The sequence below is a fragment of the Pogonomyrmex barbatus genome, unplaced genomic scaffold (assembly GCF_055798465.1).
Source record: "Pogonomyrmex barbatus isolate J1 unplaced genomic scaffold, ASM5579846v1 scaffold17, whole genome shotgun sequence".
In the NCBI taxonomy this organism is placed as follows: domain Eukaryota; kingdom Metazoa; phylum Arthropoda; class Insecta; order Hymenoptera; family Formicidae; genus Pogonomyrmex; species Pogonomyrmex barbatus.
Genome location: NW_028297113.1, coordinates 2,951,499 through 2,975,456, shown reverse-complemented (window position 1 = coordinate 2,975,456; position 23,958 = coordinate 2,951,499). Strand labels below are relative to the sequence as shown.

At 37.4% G+C, this 23,958-nt stretch overlaps 1 protein-coding gene and 1 pseudogene across 4 annotated transcripts in view; both read left to right on the top strand.

The window, feature by feature from the left end:
* Nucleotides 1–23,958, top strand: part of LOC105429363 (pseudouridylate synthase RPUSD2) — a 158,351-nt gene that overhangs the window by 63,745 nt on the left and 70,648 nt on the right. The gene's annotated exons all lie outside the window — the stretch shown is intronic.
* LOC148937069 (farnesyl pyrophosphate synthase pseudogene) lies at nt 613–11,307 on the top strand (annotated as a pseudogene).

Genomic DNA, 23,958 nt, shown 5'->3' with positions numbered 1-23,958 from the left:
TTCCTTCTTGTATTCTTTTCTTTCATAAATTCTTCATATGTTTCAATGATATTGAGATTTTTAATGTCAGTTTTCTTACTGTTTCCTGAATATTTTTTTTCTTATTAACATTATGATTTTTGCTCATGGGGAATTGAAACTGAAGGCTAAAATGATGACCGACAGCAAGGAGAGATGCGTAAACTTGGCGTCATTTTTCTATCTTTTTTGATAAATAATAATGTCGCGTCAAAGTTCGAAATCCATTTTTCTTCTCGCGAAAGATGAAGCAGATCGCATCTTGCTTCATCTGTTGCCAATGCATTTCGGCAAACAGCTCTTGAACTTTCCGTGCCACTGTCACCGTGCGGGCGGTTGTGTGTCACTTCCGTTAGCGGAAGGAAGGTAATCCGGGATTCCGGTGGCGGCTTTTCGACGGACTTAACGTTTGCGCGAGGGTGGCCTCGGCGGGGTTTTGCATGCGAGCAACCCCGCCGCACCTCGACGAGGGAGGATCGCATTATCCTATATCTCCGGTGATCTCCGCCGCGGAAACTTTCGTGTTCCGTTCGAATTTTGGTCAGCCGGCGATGTGGCGGGCGCGCAGGGGGGGGGGGAGGGAGAAAATGCGAGGGTTCGTTAAAGCATAGTTAGATGGGCGCTTTAAAGGCGTCCGTAGATATTCAGGTTCTGCGATCACAATCAGCTCGGCCGGGTGAGTGGATGTATGCCGATCCTCGCTGATTAGATCGCGTGAAAACGTTGCATCGCCGCAGGGAGTACGAGCGCAAAATAAAAACATAGTACCGGGAAACCTGAACGTAGTACCGGGAATTATTCGTGGAATTATTCAGAGAAAAAAATAATAGCTAAATCTAGAAAAATATCCAAGATTTCGGAGGAAAAAAACCGTTATCCGGATTGTTTTATAATTTTTAATTCGATATGCGGGCCCCCTCGTTCTCTGGTTTGTCTTTTCGACGGGTCGATAAGGATCCCGATAAGGTGATATCGAATGTCAATGTCGAGTTAACAGACTGATTCGTCTTCTAATTGCTTAGAATTGAGGGAAGGCGCGTTCGCCGGGTACGGGAAAAATGAGCCCCGCGAACATTTCCCCGGTGGAATCGATTGCTTTTCGAAGAGTTAAGTCGAATTGCTCGTGCCAGACATTCGTTCGTAATTACGGTGCCGATAACGATCGTCTTTTCGCCTCGAGATTCGCGCAATAATGAGCGTTGTTTAATCCCATCTCCGTGAGATTATCCCGGGCCGCATGGCGCAGCTTGATTATCTGCTTTTAGTTCCGAATTTCAAAACAAAATGTTCTTAACAGCGCCGGCACTCGATGGTGAATTTAGGATTCCGCATTATCCTGAGTATTCTCCCCCATTATTTCCCCTATTATTTCTGTAAGATACTACTGTTACGTAATAAGAAATACGATATGCAGCACAGAATATTGACAGGGTTTTTTTTTTTTTGAAAATCTGATACGCGCTTTGCGTTCTCGAACGTTCCGTTATTGCCAGTCGTTACGTACGTCGTTCTATTTTGATGTAATTAAAGACAGCAACAACGGATTAACCGGATGATGGATTGACAGGTTCTCGAACATCTGTATGCCGTGCTCGCGCAGATCCTTCATTTTTCCCATGAAATGCTTTCCGATAATGTAGTACCTAGGAACACGCTGGTAGTCGCTGAAATTGCGCTGTTTATGTAAATGAAATTGCAACGGAGATAAAAAGTTTCCTCCAAGTTTTGTTGCGCCGGCTCCCGCGCGCAAACTTTTTAAATTTATACGGATTGCTAATTATCTCTGTAATCGATGCAAAATTGCGACGCGGCAACTGCGTTTCAAAGAATTGAGACGGAAATAATATCAACGAAAAATAAACTTTCCAAGATGCGATACGTAAGACAAGAGTAAGTAGTTTTAAATATAATTTCATTGGCCGTGTCATTTATCAAAGATTATATAAAAGAATAAAACATCCGGTGTGCATTTTCGTTTGCAAGAATCGATGTTAAAAATATACGTACATTTATTTGTCGTGCTTGACAACCGGAATGCAGAGTGCCTTAAGATCGGAAAGCGTTGTTTCGAGAGTCTCGACATTCGTTTCCAATCGATATCACGAAGCGCAATTTCATATCGCGTCCCGTTTCTATCTCTTATTCACGCCTTCGCCGATGAGGCGAAGCGTCGCGAGGAAATATAGTATCTTGCACGCGAACGTTGCCGATACGTCAGCGCGATACGCTATTCTCTTTGGAAGGCGGTAGTTTCCGGTAAGACGAGCCAGGGAGAGAACCCGCGTCGGGGATATAAATGATGGATGCGGCGCGCACAGCGATTTATCCTCGAGATTTGCATTATTATTTCTGAGATATCGAACGACTCGAAGACAATGGAGAGCGGGGCTACCCGGCGAGGTAGACAAGGTAGATAAGGTAGACAAGGATGTAATATGACGGCATTTACCGCGACGCGACGGAGAAGCTTGCCGCGCGTTTTAACCACCGCTTGCCGCCGTTTCAAGTTTCCCTCGTTGCTCGCTAAAGGGGGGAGGGGGGGACCTCCCGAGATTAACGTGTCGAGACCGCGGAGGGCCGTTAAAATGGCCTCGTTTACTTTTGCGTTATTTTCAGTGGGACAATGAGATCTCGTCGGGATACATCGCGCGCCGCGCAGTGTTTATCTCGCGCTTGACAACAGACTCGCGATAGCGCGCGGCGCTATCTCGTTTCCGGTTTTCGCGCTGTGTTTGTAACGCGGCAATTTCACACGGTGTTCGCGAGCGTACAATTAGCGGCCGGCGACGAATACCGGATGAAAAAGTTTAACTAAAACGGAAAAAACAGAGAACGAGAGAGAGAGAGAGGGGGGGGAGGGAGGGCGAGGGAGGGAAGGAGAGAGAAAATAGAAATATAAATTTTATGCAAATGAAGCAATGCGGGAAAACCAGCTAACAAATTTACCATACTCTTGCATTTTTTTTTTTAGTGTGGCACTTGACCGTTTAACGGTTACACCGTTAGTGACAAAGTAGAACTAGACTTCGTTCGCGTCGATTTTTTTTTTTTCCCCCCAACGACGTTGAAATCTTCGTTAGTCATCGACGGTAATGAAGCCGCATCTAATCCGAGACTTGACAGCCGCGCTCTTGACGAAGGAGCAGGATCTACACGCGGAAGGAGGCTCGACGTCCCTCGAGCGAGGATGGAGGGTTACTTCGCAAGCCTCTCTCGGGTGTGAGGTGGGGGGGGGGGGCGCGGGTCTGGGGGAGAATATTACAACCGCCGGGACAGACATACAGCGGCATTATAGCGATGAGACCGCGCGCCGCGTCGCGTATTTTATGCAGAATGTATATGCACCGAGTCCCCGGCAGGCCAGCTTGTCTATGCGTCGTAAGATTTCCTAGGGGATAAGACACCGCAGCATCGACTTCGGGTATACCGGCACCCTGAGCGAGATATTTCGCCCGGGGAGAGCGGCCCCTCGATAACTCAAGTCAAACTTATATTTATCGCCGGGAACTTAACGAGTTGGTGATTCCGTAGAGAAAGCGAGAGTAATTGTTAAGTCGTACTTGCTACTAAATATGTTTAAATATTAAAACCTCGATATGTTGAAAAGAAGAAGGAAAAAGAATGATTCAAGTAGGACTCTCTAAAAATATCAAAAATTCATGACAAAAAGGACAAATTAGAGTCAGGCGCGGTAAGCACTGCGCAGAGTAAATTATTAAAAAAATAATTTAATTTATTATTAGTAGACATAATTAGTTTGAATATTTCGACTTTTTTTTTTAAAGTCATCAACGTTGTGTAAAAATAGTGATTGCGAGTCATACAATAATACGATGCCTTTCTTCATGCTTCCTGATTTAATTACTAGGCAAGCAGCTGCATTGAATGTCAGATGAAGAAAACACTCAAGTCATTAAAATGAATGCAACTAGAAATATCAACGATATATCATAAGAGGTAAAAAACAAAATTTATTACATACAAAAAAATTACAATAATAAATATAGGAAAAAAGTTAACGTCACGTAACATCTGAAATATTAACACTAGATATACTTTAAATATTATAAATAATTAATTTACATAGAATTACTCTGACGCATTATATACTTCGTACCTTTTTACGTCGCGAGTAATTTTGTAGTAATAAGCGAGGAGAAAAATTCAAAATGTCCGATTGATTAATTTTCTTTGAAACTAATTATTATGACACGTTCGTCGAAAGACATGACATGGTAGAAAGAATAGAATTTAATCGATTCGCTGTCTCGTACGGTTCAGCCTTGTGTTTCACCCGTCACGCTTCTCTCATGCGCGGTTTCTTCTCCGTTAATGATCCTCGATTGCACCTCCACGGCATTGCATTTGCATGCGCGACAAGGAAGGAAGAGAAGTACAGACTGTCACGTCAAGTATTTGCACGTGCCGTTGCGATCGGTACCGAAGAGGTACAAAGTGCGCGGAATACGTCTTAACTATACGGAAATCGCTGTCGGGTTTGTCGATTGTATTTAGGAATTTGCTTGATGTTGTCAAGTATTCCCGAGGGATACAAAAGTTACAGGAGAAATTACATTTTTGTCGAGCGCTTTGACACAAAAATATCCCGGGAAACGCGATAAGGCTGCCGATCGATCGCCGGGGAAATCGAGACGTTTCCCGATAACGATAATTGTCAGGCTGAAATGAAATTTCCCATTAAACGAGGGGGGGAGGGGGGGGGAGACAACGCGCTTTCGCGCAGTAAAGCGAGAAATCCTCGCTCGATTCCTCCGTCTTATTCGCATCTGCGGAACATGAAATCGGATTTATATACGCCGATAGGGTTTGTGCTCGCACGAGATTATTTCTGGGAACTTGGTTAAGCCGCAATCTCTCGATTGCTCCACGCGGATCGCTGGAGGGTGGATTTCAAGGTATATACTTTTTGGAGTGCACACACGGTAAATCGGGCTTTTGAACCGCGATTACTTGAACGATCGTCCGATCTGACGAATCTGTTCAAGGAACGAGCGGCACGTACGCTTCAACAAATTTATATTTACGATAGGAAAAAATAATACCAATGGCAAGATTTAACATTTCGCGAAATAAATTTCTTCAGATTATCGCGATAATAAATGCGAGCACAGGAAAAGTTCTTATTTTTCGAATAGGATTTAGAAAATGAAAAAGATAACTAGATATAAGATCAAGAACTTATATAGCTTTAATTCAATTTCAAATATCTCTCTCTTTCTCTCGGCGATAATCTTGGCCTTTATCTTTACGAAATATTATAATCCTCGAAACACACGGGAGGATTTAAAAAAAAAAAGAAGATCGGGCTGACATGCCGGGCGAGATGAGAAATCACGCGAGCTGTTACGTGCGAGACAATTACAATTACAATTAAGGAATTGAGAATGAACTGTCTTGGACAATGGGAAACAATAGGACTTTAGGTGTCCATCGGTCGAATCTCTCGTCTGTTACTCCGTATCAGCTCTCTTCCCTATACTTTTCCTCTTCGAGATTATTCTTAAATAACATATCTTAGTTCTTACAAACAAATACAGTTTTGAAGAAGAACCTATGTAAGAGTTTTCAAGGTGTAGAACGAATTTCGAAAACACGAAACGTTCGCGAAACGGCGATCACGCGATGATCACGCGATAAATCGGGAGAAGTTCAACATCCGCGAAAGGACCAACATCCGCAAAGCGCTGGCACGACACACTCTGTACTCGATCGCCGGAGAATAAAGTCACCTTCTGCCTTACAATTAAATCGATCTACCGATTACTTTTACGATCCTTTCTTTATTATCGGCTACAAAAGTTTTATCATCAAAATAAATAAACTAGTCTTTTTCTTATTTTTTTAACAAAACGATTTGAATTTAATTTAACAATATAATCATAAACGTCCGGAAATTTACAAAAAAAAAAACCGATATAAGAATGTCCAAATTTCTCTTAATATACTTTAACAATTTCACGTTTTTACCACAAGTATAATTCTATAATTCTCAGACCGAGTATTTCCAATCTATATCTCTATTTTTCATCTTCTCGTTTGTCGTCTAAAGTCTTTCTGTCTCTCTACTCTCATCTCTTGATTCTCCTAAACAGAGCTTTCTCTCACTTACTCTATTTTGGAAATCTCCACTTATATAACCTCTTACTTCTATTCTTCTAAGCGAATAAATACCCTATCGATTTAACATAATTTTAATAGCACTTACACCTGTTTGCTATTATCGTTTGTCTCTTATCTATTGTCTCGACGTTTCGAATTATGTTTTTTAATACATGGAAATTTGATGTTACAAAAACTTGAAAATAACGATCATGAAATATATGACTAGTTCCGAACAATATAAAAAGAAATTATTACAAGAGAATATAGAAAATGAATTTATTCTGTTGAGTTGATATCGGATATAAATACATGCGACGCATATTGTATTCGCGTTCGCATATTTAGTGCGATTTTTTGAGAATAGCTATTTTGACGAAATCCAAATATTGCCGCATAAAAAAATGTGGGAGTCGTGACGATATAATTGTCACAGGGCAATTAAGAATCAGCGCTCCGAATGGTGCGCAATTAATACTTTACGATTTAAACTCAGTTTATTATAAAAACTCCAAACGTTTCGACTCAAATTTGAGTCATCCTCAGTGGTATAATAAAGTAGAAATATAACTCTGTATCCATTTGATGAGCCATAAAACCACTATCATAAAAATGATATTAATCAATTATGTCAGTAAATCGAATGAGACCGATGATTAATAATTTTTATGCGACAGTATATATCTGTTATCTTTCATGTTGAATAAATGAAAAAGTAGTAAGTGAATGATTGTTACTCAGATAGACACAATTCAATAAAACCGGAAAAGCCATGCAAAAAGTACAACATAATTCTCGCTATAGAAATATATCGTAGAGAGCATCCGCACGCCTTGAGTTCAAGACAGCAACTGGAACTGTTTTGAGATTGAAGTTTATTTAAGATACGATGCGCTTGATGAGACGAGGATGTTTTCACTTTGAGTTTCTAACGAGAATTAACTTTTGTGTGCAAGACGAGATAGGCGATATTTCGTTAATACAATAACGCAACACGTTCTGTTACGAAACATGGTGATTGGGGCGGTTTTCTGAAGGAAGGAAAAACATGAGGATTTGAAAATGTGTCGATATACAGTGCGATGATTCGTTTGGTTAGGACTAATAATAAACCTCGTAATCTGTTACAAAATGAAGATTTGTCAGAATGTTTATTTAGATCTTATTTGTTGAGAGGAGAGGAGGGGGGGGGGGAAAAAGGAAAAATGTTTAAAACTATTTTAGTAACAGAAAAAAAGGTTCTCGAATACCGAGTTGTGACAGAGCGCGGTCTTCTTTTCTTTTCTTTTCTTTTTTTTTTTTTTACGCAATCAGCAGAGTATTCCAGCAATGATAAAAATACGCACGTGGTGGCTCGTCTACGCAACGGCAACGGGCGGCGGGCAGCGTTGCATTTGGCCGGCGGCCATCTCTTACCTGCGATTATTAGCGGGATACTCTATTCACGGTGTTGCACGTGACGCGAGCCTCAAGGCGAGTAGCTACGTTTACACGCGATGAATGCCCGGGTGACGACACGCCGGGGACCGTGACCCGTCATCGCGCCATCGCGAGCATTCGAATTCGTGCCAAACGGGCGTTTTTCAATCGCTGGCGGAGGCAGGCCGCGAGAGGGCTGCCGCGGACAGCGGGGATGGCGAGGGGGGGTTATCGGGCATCGTCGTCGTTTATAAATATTTGACTTTCCGGCGGACGGAATGCCTAATCCATTCCGGCGGAAACGCGGCAAACAGTGGGAAAGGAAAAGAAGAAATCCGATGCGTTTCCTCGTAGTTCCACGTGGTGTTTTTCACGTCGCCTCGCGCGGCGGACGGCGATGACGGCGATGACTGCTGTCTAACTCGACGAGATGAAATAACGTTCGGAATTACTACTGACGTTCAGAAATTGAACAACAGCTTTTTTTCCTCTCTCTCCCGCGGGCATAAACGAACGTCATGTCTGCTTTATGGACCGACAAAAGTTCGACACACATGAAATATTTTTACGATGTAGATAGAGATATGATTATTATTTTACGACAATGTATTTGTGTTTCTCCCCCTTTTTTATTTTTATTTTACAGCAGTGCCGGTCTTTTCAAATATTTTTTGCTTCGTGCGATCGTAAGAATTGTGCTTGAAATGAATTGAAAAAGTCGTTACTGGATTAGTGAACACATAGAAATTAATTAATTGAGAGATTATTAATAAAGATAAAAGCTTTCGCAGTATCGGACAAATCTACATCAATCTCGTTTCCGTCGATAGCAACGTCGGAGCAACGTTTCAATTTATATTTTCAACTTTTAATAAAGCATTATAGGAAATCAATCGCTATAATTACCTTGAAGCATTCCGTTTTTGTTCCGATGATTTTACCAAACCTCGAGTCCTTTGCTCGCCGATATCGAGAGAGAGATTCGATCGATGGCGCGGCATAAAAATTCACTTCTAGAACGAATGGTCGTTCATCAACAATGCGAGGAGCGTGCTATGTGCAAAAAGAAAAGCCATTGAATCGAGCTTTCCGACAGACCGATCGTCTTCGACGCCCTATCTCGGTTCCGCCTGTCGGCATCACTTTGTCGTTATTCATGTCGATGATGCCAGGACGTTTCTAAAAAGAAAGAGAGAGCGAGAGAAGGAGGGGGAAAGAGAGATAAAGAGAAAGAGGAACGGCGAAAGCGATGTCTTCATCTCAGACGGTCCAGGAAAAATTCACGTCCAAGAAAAACGGACCGTGGACATCGACGTGAAATTAGAATTTCCCATAGCATTTTTCCCTTGCTCCTGCATCGTTATCGACGAGTTACGGAGGTATTACGTCGCTCAAGTTTCTCATCCGAGGTCAGTTTCTTCGGGAGAATCCCGATAGAAATGGTGGTGCATCTTTTGCCGAGTCGAAGTTCCATTGTAATGAAATGTATGAAGTTTCTAGCGCTTCGCGCGAAATGACCTACTATTGAAAGTTGTAACTCGAAATGTTGAGTTTTTCAGCTCGAGCCATTAAACGTTTCGAGAAGGAGAGAAAGAGAAAGACAGAGAGAGAGAGAGAGAGAGAGAGAGAGAGAGAGAGAGAGAATCTTCGTTGTAAATACGCTTCCCTTGACGATTCCGATCCTTCTTGAAGAAAGAGTTTTTATTCGGTTAGCTTTAGTCCATTTGTCGCTTAGAAGTAAAAGACTACGATGTTTATGTTTGCCTGTGTTGAAACGGGAGCAGCAAGGTGACGCTCCACTTTACTCGCGGCTAAATCTTTATCTCGCGCATTCGTTCTCGTTGCATATTACGCGTCAAGATCGCTCCTACCTGATAATTCCGATCGGACGCGAGATTCCTGTGCCCCCGATCGTGTGACTTTTAAATATTTGACATTATTGACTCGCGGGCGATTTGTATGCGCATTATTTGCTGGACGTATGGAAAGTGCTCGCGAGCCCGGAGTACGGCAAAATGACATTTCGTCCTGGCTCGGGGAAAATTATTATTTGCCGACGGCAATGCGGCGCGGCTGCCGCGTCACACATCGGTCCGCACTACTAATTAACTGTTGCTTCAATTGGTTTGGCTTCAATTAATTACGATGAATACCCCGCGGTAAAGTAATACCACGGTTACACGCGCCGGTGTCTACCGCGGGCTCGGCCAATCAGACAGAATTTTGTGTCGAACGGCGAGTTTATGAAAAGCCCCACCGCGCACCGTGACGTGCTTTACTCGGCGCGATTATACTCGGGCGACGTCATTTGCCGAACGTGTGATTATCTTCACATTTTGAAACGCACATGGGCGTGCGCCCGCACGTACTCGCCTGCATATTCCGCGGGAACGCAGCGTGCCGGAGATTATTGGACCATAATTTACGAATGACTCTTTCTGTAAAACAACCATGGGTAACAACCAAGGATGAAAGTCGAGAGATGATGGCTCTATGACCGGACGTTTCCCGCGTTTCTCACAGAAGGGGCCTAAGAATTTAGGCGCTCCAAATGTTCATAAATGGATGACAAAAATATTACAACGTACTGTACCAGGAGGAAAGAAAAAAAACTCGCGGTTTAAACCGAGTAGTTTGTGCCTACAGGTTACTGGCATCGAATAGTCAAGTTACGAAAGGTAATATTCGTCTGGCACGGATTTTAGGATGCGTGAAAATGTTGCAAGCTTTTTTACTTTTTCTTGATGATATACAAGATTATTACTTATTACGTAAAGACCAGTCATATTGGTATCGATATACAATGATTTGAGTACAGCGGCAATATACGGTTGGTTTAGACATTTCTTTGTATTATCTAATTCGAAAGTACTTTAAAGGAAAAGAATGCTATGTTAATCTACTACAAATACATTCGATATAATGTCGAAGACAATAATAAGTCAATGCTCAGATTTAATTTATACCGATTTCGCCAAGAAGCTCAATCTGGATTTATTTACGATGGATTGATACAATTTTATTGAATACAAAACGTCACGTTATTCATTTATCTTACCAGTCAATCGCGGCAATGCGTTTTGCTGGAATAAAAGATCCAGAGATATTCAGGCACGCAAAAATCATTTTGTTAAAGATGGGACACTTGTTCCAAGTTCAAGATGATTATTTGGCTTGCTTTGAAGATTCCGAGGTTTTTGGCAAAGATAACACTACAGATATACAAGAAGGAAAATGTACGTGGCTAGTTGTTACAGCTCTCGATTACAGCGCTATTCTAGAGCAGCGTAAAATTTTAAAAGAACGTTATGACTCTTCGAATCCGGAGAAAGTGAGACGTGTGAAGTAGTAGTTCTTCATCGATTTGGGAGTGTCCAAATATCTATTCTACATACGAAGAAGAAATATATAATTTACTAAATGTACATATACAGGTATCACGCTTTCACGTACTTCGTCTTTCAACGTAGTCTTTTCTTGGATTTATTTAGGGAAGCTTTATCGCAGAGTTGCTTAAAAGCACCGTGTATATTAAAGAAATAGACTAATGTATTAATCCTTCATAAATTTGAACTTTAAGAAAGAAATGTAAAACAGAATGTGTTCTGTGATTGTCCCGAAGGATGATGAAATGTTATTTCAAAGTAAAAATTTCTAAAAACATGTTATAAAATTTTATGTACAGGAAAGAATATATTTCTTTAATAAAGAGATGTGCCAAGAGAGAACGCATGTAACATCCAACGGAACAATAGCATGTCTTTCTCGATTTAGAGGGGGGAAGGGGGGGGGGAAAGATTACGACTGAAGGGCTTTGTTCTAAATCTGACGTGGCAACGGGACATTCTCCATTCTCTACGATTTTTACGATGTCTCGAAATGCCGGTTTTAACAACGGTAACCATATTTTTCGATATTCAAAAAATACTTCTAGTTCGAAAGATCGATAGAGGGGGAAAAAGGGGGGAGAGATTCCTTTTTTTAATTTCGTCGGACCGCAGCGCTTCGCCGCAGGCTTCCAGGTCACCCGGGGAATATCCGCCGCGTCATCACCGCAGCGCGGCGACTTGTTAACGGTTATCGCGATTAAAGCGGTAGCGACAACGGCGGTGGCGGCAACGGATAAATCGGAGCGTATCCCTGGCGGTCCCCTATCGCGCCGACCGCGCGGACAACGGTTAATGCGCAACGACCGCGTTTACGAGTGCAACGTGGCGTAATCGCACCTGCGACCGAGAGGGGGCGGGATTTCTCTGCAACCTCGCGCGCTGGTCGATAGACAACCGCGGGGGCGTTTACGACATGTCGATTACGCTCTCGTTCTCGGCCCTCCGCTTTACGAGTCGTTCCCCTCGGCGCCCCCGCGTTAACGATAAGCACGAGATTCTCTTTAGCACGATTAGCGCGACAGAGAGTCGAATTCGAATTTTCTGTCTATTTATCCGGAGAGATGCGATAATTTGATTCGAGAAGGAGATGCCGAGGAGATCGTCGTATCGATGTCTCGGCGACGCGACGCGACGCGACGAGGGAAAATACCGCGTCGTATAATTTCCCTGTCCCTTTTACGACGCCCTCTTCGCCTCGTAGCGACGGCTCTTTTACGAGCGGCGACGAATAACGCCGGCACGATGTTATTTCGCGTAGATAAGACGCGAATGAAACACAAATGAAATTCTAACGAGAGTCGGACTCTCGCGCTGCCGCTTCCCACAGTGGCACGTTTCAAGGCGAAGCCGATTCCTTTTATTTTCTCGTTTTACAATTACGATCATTTATATTTTACTTTCTTTTTTTTTTTTTTTTTATATACAACATTACAGGAGGATCTCTCTTCTCGGTGCATTGTATTCGCTTTCCGCGTAACTTTCGCGGCAGATTGTTCCACGGAGACGCGGAATCTCCGAATTAATCTTGCTTATGAATCATTTCTCATTCTTACGTTTCCCTTTCACTCGCTTCATAAATTGTCTCCCTCTTCCCGCATTCTCTTTTGTTACCGCCCGTTACTTGTTGCAACGTAATCCCTGTTGCATCCGATACTGTCTTCCGCTAACATTATTCCCCGCGCAACGGGGTTCGTCGCACGAAAGTAGAATGAGGAAGGGGGAGAAGCTGCGACGAAACTCGTTTAACTTTGTACGTACGAAGTACTCCAAGTAGAAAATAAACCAGAATATAGCCAATAACTGGCCAGGAATTTTGGTTGCCGGCTAGTTTTTGATTAGTGTCCAGTGTGCTTAGTTCTAGTTTAGACGAGACTTGTTTCAGCAGTAATTAGAGGATGAAACTAGCTAGTTTTTAATTTTATGTAACTGTTAATTAATTTTTAACCAATTTATATTCAGTTTTATAATTAGATTTTCTAGAAATTTTTTTAGAGATGCCATAATAAGGGAAAAAAAGGACTAATGAGAATCAAGTGCAAATGTGAATGCGATATACAAACTCTATTAAAAAAACATGAACGTTTTCTGCTTTGAGCCTAAAATTCTGTAAAATATTTATAAAGTTTATCTTTATATTACAGAATCTTTTTATTATTTATAAAGAAATAAATGTTGTAACTCAACTCGCGCACAGATATTTCTATCAAATTTCAATAATTATAATTCGTTAAATTCGAAATTTTTTTTCTCTTCAATAAGTAACATATAATCCAAGCTCATATTTCTATCACAAATGATATACGGTTAAAAAGTAAATATTCATGAAGAAAATGCAAATGTCTTGAATAGAAGTAAATCAGAATATAAGAAATAATTGAGTAACAGTTATATATTGGTTTTATTTTTATTTGAAATTAATTTTTTCGTATCAACAAATTGTTTTTACATAAATAAAGATACATAAATAAATTTTGACACTTATTGTATGATTGTATAATACTGAAGTTATGAGAATCTGTAAGCTGGCTTATTCTGCTGTAAAGTGCATTACCAAATGGACTTTACATGTCTGAATTATTTTACATAGAATATAAGCTGACATCCGCGAACGAAGTCGTCTATGTGTTTTCCAATTTTCAGCATTCTTTTTTGATATCATGTGGCTTTAATTTTTATTCGGTAGCAATTAGAATCTTATCTAGTTTTATTTATCTGTTTCTTAAGAAAATCATAAATCGAGATTTCTGATTCTAAATAGATCAGCATTCTTTCACGGACTTCGAATTTCTTCTTTCTATTTGAAATATTAGTTTACTCCAATTGATTTTTATAGTTATAGAAATATTGGAGTCCCCGCGTTCTTAAGATCTTCTAGTAATCTTTAAATTCTTTAAGAAATAATATTTCTAATATTGACAAACTTTTCCCGTTGGTTTTTTTATATATTATTTTGGAGATCTTAAGATGATACACTCTACAAATTACGTAAAAAAAAAGCTAGAGTCATGGAGTTTATCATATATAACAATTTATAATCTAAAAGTAATATTTCGAGAAACTCCGCTCTCCAAACTTTTTCGCCCCATCGACTTATCCTTTCTCCGACGATTAACTAATAAAATTGTATAATAAAAACTTTCAGCTTAGCTCGAAGATATTATTTGTTTGCCGATTAACAACTGTTAGTTTTTTACACTGTTTCGTTGAAGAATGATTTTACAGAATTTATGAAAAAAAAACGAACTGTGAAATCTGCGGAATATAACATTTTTGTACATTATTTTTTACGAATGAAAGAACGATTGATAAGACTCGAAGAAAAAAAAATGAAATATTGGTTGGTTTATTTTAGCTTAATTATACCGCTAATTGTTAGCCGATACTGATTGTGAGGTGCTAGATCGGTACTGGACGGTGTCAGATACGATAACTCTAAAAACCACCAGCAGTGGTCCAGGACTGAATTGATTGTAAAACCAATGCTGGGCCAATATTATTTGCCAATATTGGATCGATGTTATCATCTAATGCTGCGTCCATATTAGATCGATAGTACTGCCAATATCGTGCCAATATCGGAAGACTGGCAAATACTGTGCCAATACCGAAAGTAATCAGTGTAGTATTGCGCTAATTGTAAAATCTTATGCTAACTTGCACGAAGAATGTCGATGAATGAAGATTTTAATTCGAATTTTCGAACTTGTAGAATGGAAAATTGACTATTTCCATTTTACAAAGAAATGTTTTAACATAGATCTATAATGAAACGTGAATGTTAATAAAATTATATTAATAAACGTAAGAGACAAGACATATGTTTTAACACAGTTATGTTCTAGAGAGAAAACTACAATCAGTCTATTGATAGAAAATCATAGTTGCCATTAAGCATGTGCGATGGAAATCTGAATTTCTGCATTTCTTGAATGGCGCGATGCTTGCTATGCGAATTAATTAGTTACGAATGTAGCTACCGATTACAATGCACAACAGTGCAGACTACAGTGTTCAACTATCACTTTCTCTTACTCAAGTTTATCGTCGAACTACTAGAGCCGAACGACGATGCATAAAATACAACAGAGGCGGAATATAAGTGTCTTCTGATTGTATCGATCTTGTTCGACGAACAGTTTTATCAGCAGTATTTCAATGGAGTTGTAACGAAAAACCATCACTCGACAAGGCCATTATTAAGAAATCTTCCATTGCGATTCCCGTTGGAATGTGGTTCCTGCGATCGAATTATTCAAGGAGGAATTTTTTTTGCTTTGTAGACCAATGCAACCATCTTGTGGTCCAAAGAATTCGATACATCGTTTGGGGATCACATTTTAATTGCGGACGCATCTAGTCCATGGAAACTAGTTGAGGTCATCCTGCATCATAAACTGATGCATTCACCATAATTTTTCCTGGCATTAAACAACATACGCAAACAGCGGCGTACATCGTCTACGTATCATTTATCAGTCTCGTGATTATTGTTGTACTTCGTCATCATCATCATCATCATCATCATCATCTCGAACAACGTATTGCAGGAAATCGATCAGAACTCCAGGGATTATAAGGATTGTGCAAATATCGCAATCTTCACAAGCTGCTAAGTACAACGCGCAGCATTCTTGATGATCTCTCGGGATATTCAACTAAAGAAGATAGGTTTCCATGGTAAAAAAGCGCAACTTGGAAACATCAATAATGCCCCCCAAGGAAGAATCGACATTTATTCACTGTGGCAAAGCGTCTACAATAATGGGCTCGCAGACTCGCCCCGTTAGCTGAAAATCAGAGCTGACCAATTTTTAAGAAATTGACTTTTAATCCTTCTTTATTCAAATTCTCTCTTAATCATCTCTTGATCATCTCTTCATCTTAATCATCTCTCCAAGATGCCCTGAAGAAGAAATAAATCATTCTTTTCACAGAGTGTATTTTGTAATATAAAAAGTGCGGTTTCTGCGAAAGCCCAGGATTCTGACAATAACAATGGAAAACTGAGTCAGTCTGTTGAACGTGATAACGAAAAAGAGAGAGAAGGAGAGAAAGAAAGAAAATGCCTAAACAAATAAAAATACGATAAAAGCATCATTACTTTAGCTTGAAAAAGTCAGAATTATGGTTTGTTCAAATTTCATACATAGGCGCAGTCGAGACGCCATTAAGTATGCAAACGTATTGTCATACTTACAATTAGAAGCGAAATACGTTCGAGAAGATGTCGTCTCAAACTCCCCGAAGGAAAACACAATACTGAAACAAACACTGATACAAAGGCTATTAGTCAACTAGAAGCAACGTATTTGACAGCTTCTGAAACGTGAAGACAAAAACTTGAAGACAGAAGTCCATCACAATTCCTTCAAAAAAACTTCTAAACACTCGCAGGGATAAGTGTCGATTTTTTTCAAATATTATGGCTCAGATGCATATCCACGTAAATGCGGGTTATAGTGATTTTTAAATGTATTATTCTTTTACACAGATAATTCAGCGCTTGCTACTAGACATCTGACATTTTTGCTTCAAACAATGTATAATCATCTGACGTTTGCCAAACGGAAAGATATCGCGTTACAAAACAATTGCAAAACGTATCTCAACAGTGTGAGGGTGCACCAGTCCCTCTTATACATTAAAAAAAAAATTGTGATATGAATAATGATATATTGATCCATGTAAATTAAATCACACTTGGCGAGCCACGATTGTGTGTGTTTCTCGATAATATGGAAAGATGATCAGAAGATAATAGTAAGGTCGATAGTGTTGAAAACTCAAATTCAAGAGCCAACACGACGTCACCAATCACGCGCATCGCCGAAATAAATAAACGCGAGTGCAGCTGTAGTTTGAAAGATAAAAAATTCAAAAAGAAAGAATCTGTCTGTTATTAATCGTCGATTCAAAGATAAGACAAGAAGTGCGATAAACCGTGTCTGTTCAAATTAGAAAAGATAGTCCGGAAGATAGTCCGTTAATAGCATACGACAGAGATTCCAGATCTCGCTTCCTGTTTATAATAGATCGTATCTCCAAATGAAGATACCATGACAGATACAGGCGTACGTCTATAAACGCCGATATGAGATCAGTATCGTCGAGCAGTTACAAATTACGCGGCTGACGCATCAACGATATGACTTTAATCAGGTCTCTCTAATCAGATTTTGGATTAGAGTGTTTCCATGGAGATCAACCGAATAATTTATCGAGCCGAAATAATACAATTATTAATAGATTTAGATCTCCGTATTTTATTATCTTCTATCTTATTAGACATGTGACAAGAAGATTTAATAGATGGTAAAACAAGTCTTAAATCAATATGAGACAACACAAGCACAACAGATGAAGATTCTATTAGAATAAGCAAATGAATCCAATCAAGATGTCACTGTATATTAGTTGAATATCTAGCCATTACAATGCCATCAGGAAGAAAGAAAAATATCAAGTCACAAGTCATCAAAGTCACATCGCATAAAAATCATCGAGACCATTAGAAGCATCTTATTCGCAAAGACTGGCGTCGAACAAACTTTAAGAAGCTAACTTTAAGAAGCTAAAACAGAATTCAAGTTTGTAAGAAGTAATCATATAATTCTTAAAGAGGTCATGTGCAATTTTTCTATAAAGTATCAAAATTTGTAGGTACGTTAAGATTGTGCGGATTATGCCAGATTGATAATTATATTCGATAATTTGATAATTCGAATGATGTTAATAATCATAAGTCTTGTCTCTTGAATTTGCATTTCTTGAGGAAAATAATATTTATTTCCGTACAAAGCTTAACATATAAAAATGTCTCATATATTGTCTCTATATTGATAGAATCGAACAATTTAGCGTCTATCTATTTATAAAAATTCTGAAAATTAGATAATACTTGTTTAAATTTGTTTATCATAATGAGGATCGAACCCGTTGTGATTCGATTGCTGTGTTGATGATTTCATTTCTCTTAATATTACAACAGATAGTTGTAGCAGAAACGCGATAGGGCTTTTATATTTGATTGAAACCTTAAAGCCTAATTCTCAAAATTAAATTGCTTTAATGTTTAAATATAACAATGCACAATCAATTAAATTCTTTGACATAATAAATTGTAACGGAATTATAACACGCCATTAAGAAATTAATCGCTTGGGATAATTCGTTTTGCTTTCGAATCATTTTAATGCGCCAACATCAGTCTATTTTTTAAAAGAGTTACATGTTTTTATATATTGCATTACAATTATAATTATATGCATACATAATTGTTTAATTAATAAGCTAAAATTTACTTGTCAACTCAATATCATTGCATATATTATTTCTCTTAGGGAAAAAACAATTATGATACATATAATTACTTATTTTAATTATACGCAGGTAAAAACTAAGCCAGAAGTTAATTAATCAATAATTAACTTGGAATTTTAGTTTTTATTTAGTGTCTAATCAATTTGGGTGACACTTATTTGAATAATAATCGGACAATAAATCTAGCCAATTTGTAATCAATTATTAATTAGTTTCTGGTATCTCAACAGTGTGAGGATGCACCAGCCCCTCTTGTACGTTAAAAAAAATTATGATATGAATAATAATATATTGACTCATATAAAAATAATGAATTTTATAATAGATTTTAGATTGGTTGATACTGTCATACCACCAGCTAATTTACTAAATACTTTGAAAAATATGTAACATATACGCATTTACGATCTCAAAAAATAGAAAGAGTAAAAGATGGATCATGATCCATTTTTATTTACACCAATTAATTATTTACACCTTCGGATCATAGATAGAGAGCAAAAATATTTCAAAAAATAAAGTTGGTATGATATATCTAAACATTTAATTGTTATTATCGAAAATTGAACATTATATTCATGTACGAGTTTTTTCTTTTATTTATGAGTGGAAAGAGATGTCTGCGAAGTATCAATGCAATTCATAAATCCTTTACCGATTGAATTGCACATATAAGATTCTAATATAAGATTCTTGACAAATGGCGTAGTATTTGAGTCAATACTAGAAAGTATTAGCTTATCTGCCGAATTTGGGCCGATTGCGATTACATTAGCAGGCAGACCTAAGAAAGTTGGAAATTTAGAAATACTCGGATTTAGCGCGCATACATTAGGAATATTTAAATTTAATTGTAAATTGGGATATATGTAGAGTATGTTACATTCGCAATATACGAATATTGAAATCATATGTAGTCTTATCAAGAATTGACTATTGTCGCGACTAGTTTGTCTGAAACTGCCAGTTTCAATTCTGACGATAATATAGGTATCAGCACGAGTATATCGCTTTAAAGTGGTAAGAGATTTGCATTTATTATAAACTAGAGCTAAGATTTACATTTTTAATATTGTCAATTATTAAGCAGTTTTTAATTTTTTCCAAAAATTTTTTCGAGAAAAAAATTTTACTTGTGAACAGTAGTTGCGATTATATAATAAGTTGAAGATATTGCAACTGTTACAAATTGACATTAATTTATCAAATAATTTATTTCTCGAATACATGCATCGACATACTTACAATATAAAGGACAATTTTCTATCCGCGCGAATTGTTTTACCTAACATATTTTCATAAAAATATGTAAAAGAACCAATATATAATCTAGTGAATGATTAAAATATTCGACGTTATCGACAACGTGAATAAAATTGTGCATAGTAATGTTTATTGATGCGTTTCTACAAAAAATATTGTGATATTACATCAAATAAATATTTTTGAGCTTTGATAATAAATGAACGGATAAAATATGAATTACATAATATTATAAAGGAGGTATATAATAAGCACTAATGTTTAGAAATTTAAATACCAATAATTTAATAGCGGCTCAATAGCGGATTTAATAGCGGATTTAATAGCGGATTAATTTGCACAAATAGATATATATACGAAATCTTAAAATGGTAGTTCATTGCATAAACATTACGTAATACATAAAAGATGTATAATTGATATCAGTAAATGTGAAATTGTCTTATATAGTGTAAAGTATAATAGTGTAAAGTAATTAATAGTGTAAAGTAAATCTCTTAATAGTGTAAAATAAATTTGTATTAATATTATAGTGTTATAAATCTATTATAAATGCTGTCATAAATGACATCTTAAAGAAATTTCAACTGAACAAGCAATTAGAACCATTAACTTTTGAGAACAAATGTAGCATCAGTATGCAACGATTTTCAAACAAACGTTCAAAGTTTATCGATATTGAATTTTCGTCAACCGAGACAAATAAATCCGAGGAACTATCATATGGCAATTTTTCTGTGCTTGTAAGATAATTTAAGAAGTTTATCTCGTAATGGTATTGTAACATTATCCTATTTATTAAAATTTAATATTGTATCATATATCTTTACCGATTGAAATAATACTGAAGATATTGAAATACTTGATACTGAAGATATTGAAATACTTGATACTGAAGATATTGAAATACTTGGATTTGAAATATTTATGTCGTATATGCAAAGCAAATAAATAATAAATATTGTAATCATTTACGTGATTCTCTATTATACTTTACTCATCTTGAAACATTGTTTTTCTTTTTATATGAATATGATTTTTGTTTTGTTAACAGCGGCCACAAAACTAAAACTGAAAACTTTCGTTATTTCCTCATGTCAATATGTGAAAGAAAAGCTCTTCTTAAAAGAGTTCACCGATAATAACTTGAAAACACTGACGTCGTGTAAAAATTTGGAATATTTGAATTTGACAGGCGTTCGAAGTCTCACAGCCGATACATAGCGTACATTTCTCGAGTGTTGTCCTAAATTAAAGTTCATCGATGTCACGTGTTGTTATAAAATTTCTCATTGCTTGATTAAGGAATTGCTTGGAAGGAGATGTATTCACATGTGACATCGAAAAAGTAGAGAATGAGTCTTTTAATGAATTTTTCGATATGATTGATGATGTGTGATGTATGATGTATTTGAAATATATATGATTGATCAATATTAATTTGAAAAAATTAAAAAATTTTAAGAACGGTTTAATGTATACTTTTCACAGAAAATTTAGATAAGAAACTAGACATGTTTATCATCATTTGATAATATCAAATATTCAATATTTTCTCTAACTTGATGAAAGTATTGAATAAAAAATTTTGAATAGAAAATCATCTGGATATTTCTTAACTAATTATGTTCATCTTTATTATGATAAATATTTTGTAATATTAAATATTTAAAGCATAAGGACTTATTCAGATCCATATAGTTGCATAAGATCTGTATCAAATTATGCATTGAAGATTGAATGGAAGATCAATTAAAATAAATTTTTTTTTCCCTCCCGTTGTAATTGATCAAATTTCATGTAAATTCGATCTTCAATACGTATAAATATGTATAATGTATATGTATACGTATCAATATGTATAAATTTTACATATGAACTTGAAAATAATCAATCACTCGTTTAACACGAAAAACGCAACAATATAGTTTTTTATATAAGATATTTGACTGATCAATTTCTTTATACATATGGGTTATGCAACTTTGCTTCTGTTTGGCTAAAATTCCAGGAAAAGTTCCATTCATCTACATATTTTGAATGCATAAATTACATATCGCGTTTTTCTTTATCAGACGTAATTAATCAATCATATTTTGTATAGTCGGTATTAGATTTTTAATATGATGATTTTTGAGGTTTTCCTGTTTTATTTCAGTCAATCAATTATTTATCCAGAGTTACTGCATTGTGACTCAATAAACATGTTGCAATAGTTTTATACAGGCTTAATTGAGACTGTGAACAAACGAAATATTTTTACATATACCGGTAATCGATTTTATATATATATATATATATATATATATATATATATTATATATATATTATATATTCATTAGATTATATTCATAATTAGATTATATTCGATTATATTATTATATTTACGATTCCCTTAAGTACAGTCATAGTATAGTTGCAGTCGGGAGCACAAATTTTTAAATGTAGTACTTTTATATATTTATACACTCTAGTAGAAATTTTGTGCATTTTTTTGAGCTGTTAAACGGTTAAAACGATATTAATCTAGTAATTGATAGCAAAACTACTTGGTAGTAAAACTTAATTAAGATGTAACGTTTTTCCTGCAATTATTGCGCACAAGAGACGCATAAAATCTAAACCTATTTACTGAGTAAAAACATAGCAATAACTGGACGGTGTCTATGCACATTTTTGCCAGGAAAACTGCTTCAGTCACTGAAGAAGACTGTTACACTCTTATTCATTTTTCATGCAATATTGTTGCAATTGCGAATGCAATACCAGACAGCAACTGGAGGGAGATAGATGTTTCGAGAAACTGCATATATTTACCAAGATGTGTATTTTATATAAAATATTATAAATATAAAATATAAAATAAAACTTATTTCTATAATATAATAATAATTTCTATTATATAAAATTTATTTCTGTTGCATTTGAGAATTTCGTTGATGCAGTTTGCACTGAAATTCATATGATATTCATTGTTTAAAATATTCAACTTTTTTTTTTTAATTTGCGACAATAGAATACTTTGACTCTTGTTTTTTTTATCTTATTTTTTTATATTGTTATTTTTATATTTATTACTTTTATATTTGTTATATATTTTTATATTTGTAACTAATATATATATATATATATATATATATATATTTTTTTTATATATAAATATTTATAAATATATAAATATATTAGAACAATTCGTTACTATATTCATTCTTAGCTGACTTCTGGATTCGACACTCATCGAGTCAGCTAAGAGATGCGTGTAAGCAGCGTTTTTTAGCGTGGCGTTAAACCGAAGAAAGTAAAACGCGGTGAAAGGCGAAGCGAAGGCGAAACGAAGGCTCCTTCCGGAGCACAATTCCGTTAGGCAATTGATGCGATATCATAGCCGTTAAGGTCGTTAGCTGTGAAACGACGTTATGCAGCGCGTTGTTCGACGGTGCCTTCGACGGACAGCCGTCGTAAAATCCCCGGAGCTGAGAGATCGCGGTATCGCCAATAATAGCCGGAAGCTCTCCGTACGGAGAGTCTCTCCGTTTCTCGATTATTACCGCACGCCCGCGATATTCTTGCCCGTTGTTCCCGCAAAACTTGTCGGCGTTATCGCTCGGGGGGGGGGGGCTTACGCGCGCGCGCACCTGCTGCGTCGCCGGCGTGTTTCTCGGAGCGTCGTTCATGTATGATGTAAACGGCGGCTGCATGGCTGATGCGGTTTACATTTACAGTTCGGCGCTACAGATAGCTTATGAATAGTAAACACGCGCAATCATCGCCGCCCGTGTCTACACAGCTCACGTCGCTCTCCCTCCGTGAATTCGCGTGGAACCCGCGAATTAAAATTACAATGACGGATTATCCGCTCGAGACGTTTCCACGTTTCGCTCGATTATTTGGAAACCGGGGAGGGGGGAGGGGGGAAGGGGGGAGAATGACGCTAAATCTTTTAATGCGAGATCTCTTTGTTTTTCGAGTGAGATCCGCTGAACATCGAGGAACGCGAGGAAAATTATGTCGACTCACCGCTGTCGCTCGCGGAGACAAATGAAATACTTTAATAAATGATAGAATGGCAGATTTCTTTTTTTTTTCCTCTCTATGTAAAGTATTAAACGCATAGATGGACAAATGTTTTCCGAATCAAATGTCATTCCTTGTTAGCATATCACTTACAGCGATGTATCGGGCGACGTCGCCGACAACCCGAGCGATTCGTCTCTATCGACATTTTAAAAAGAATGCCGACGGCTTGTGTACGAGGCTTCATAGAGTGAGGTCAATCGCTATACTTCTTCGGCAGGTAGCTTTATTATCCTGCAGGGCATAAATTTAGTTACGACGGTGGGTGAAAGGAGGGCAAGGGGAGGGGCGGGGAGGGAGGTACGTGTTCGGTCACGTGTGTGTACCGCTTTCAGTGGCAGGTAAAATATCGCCA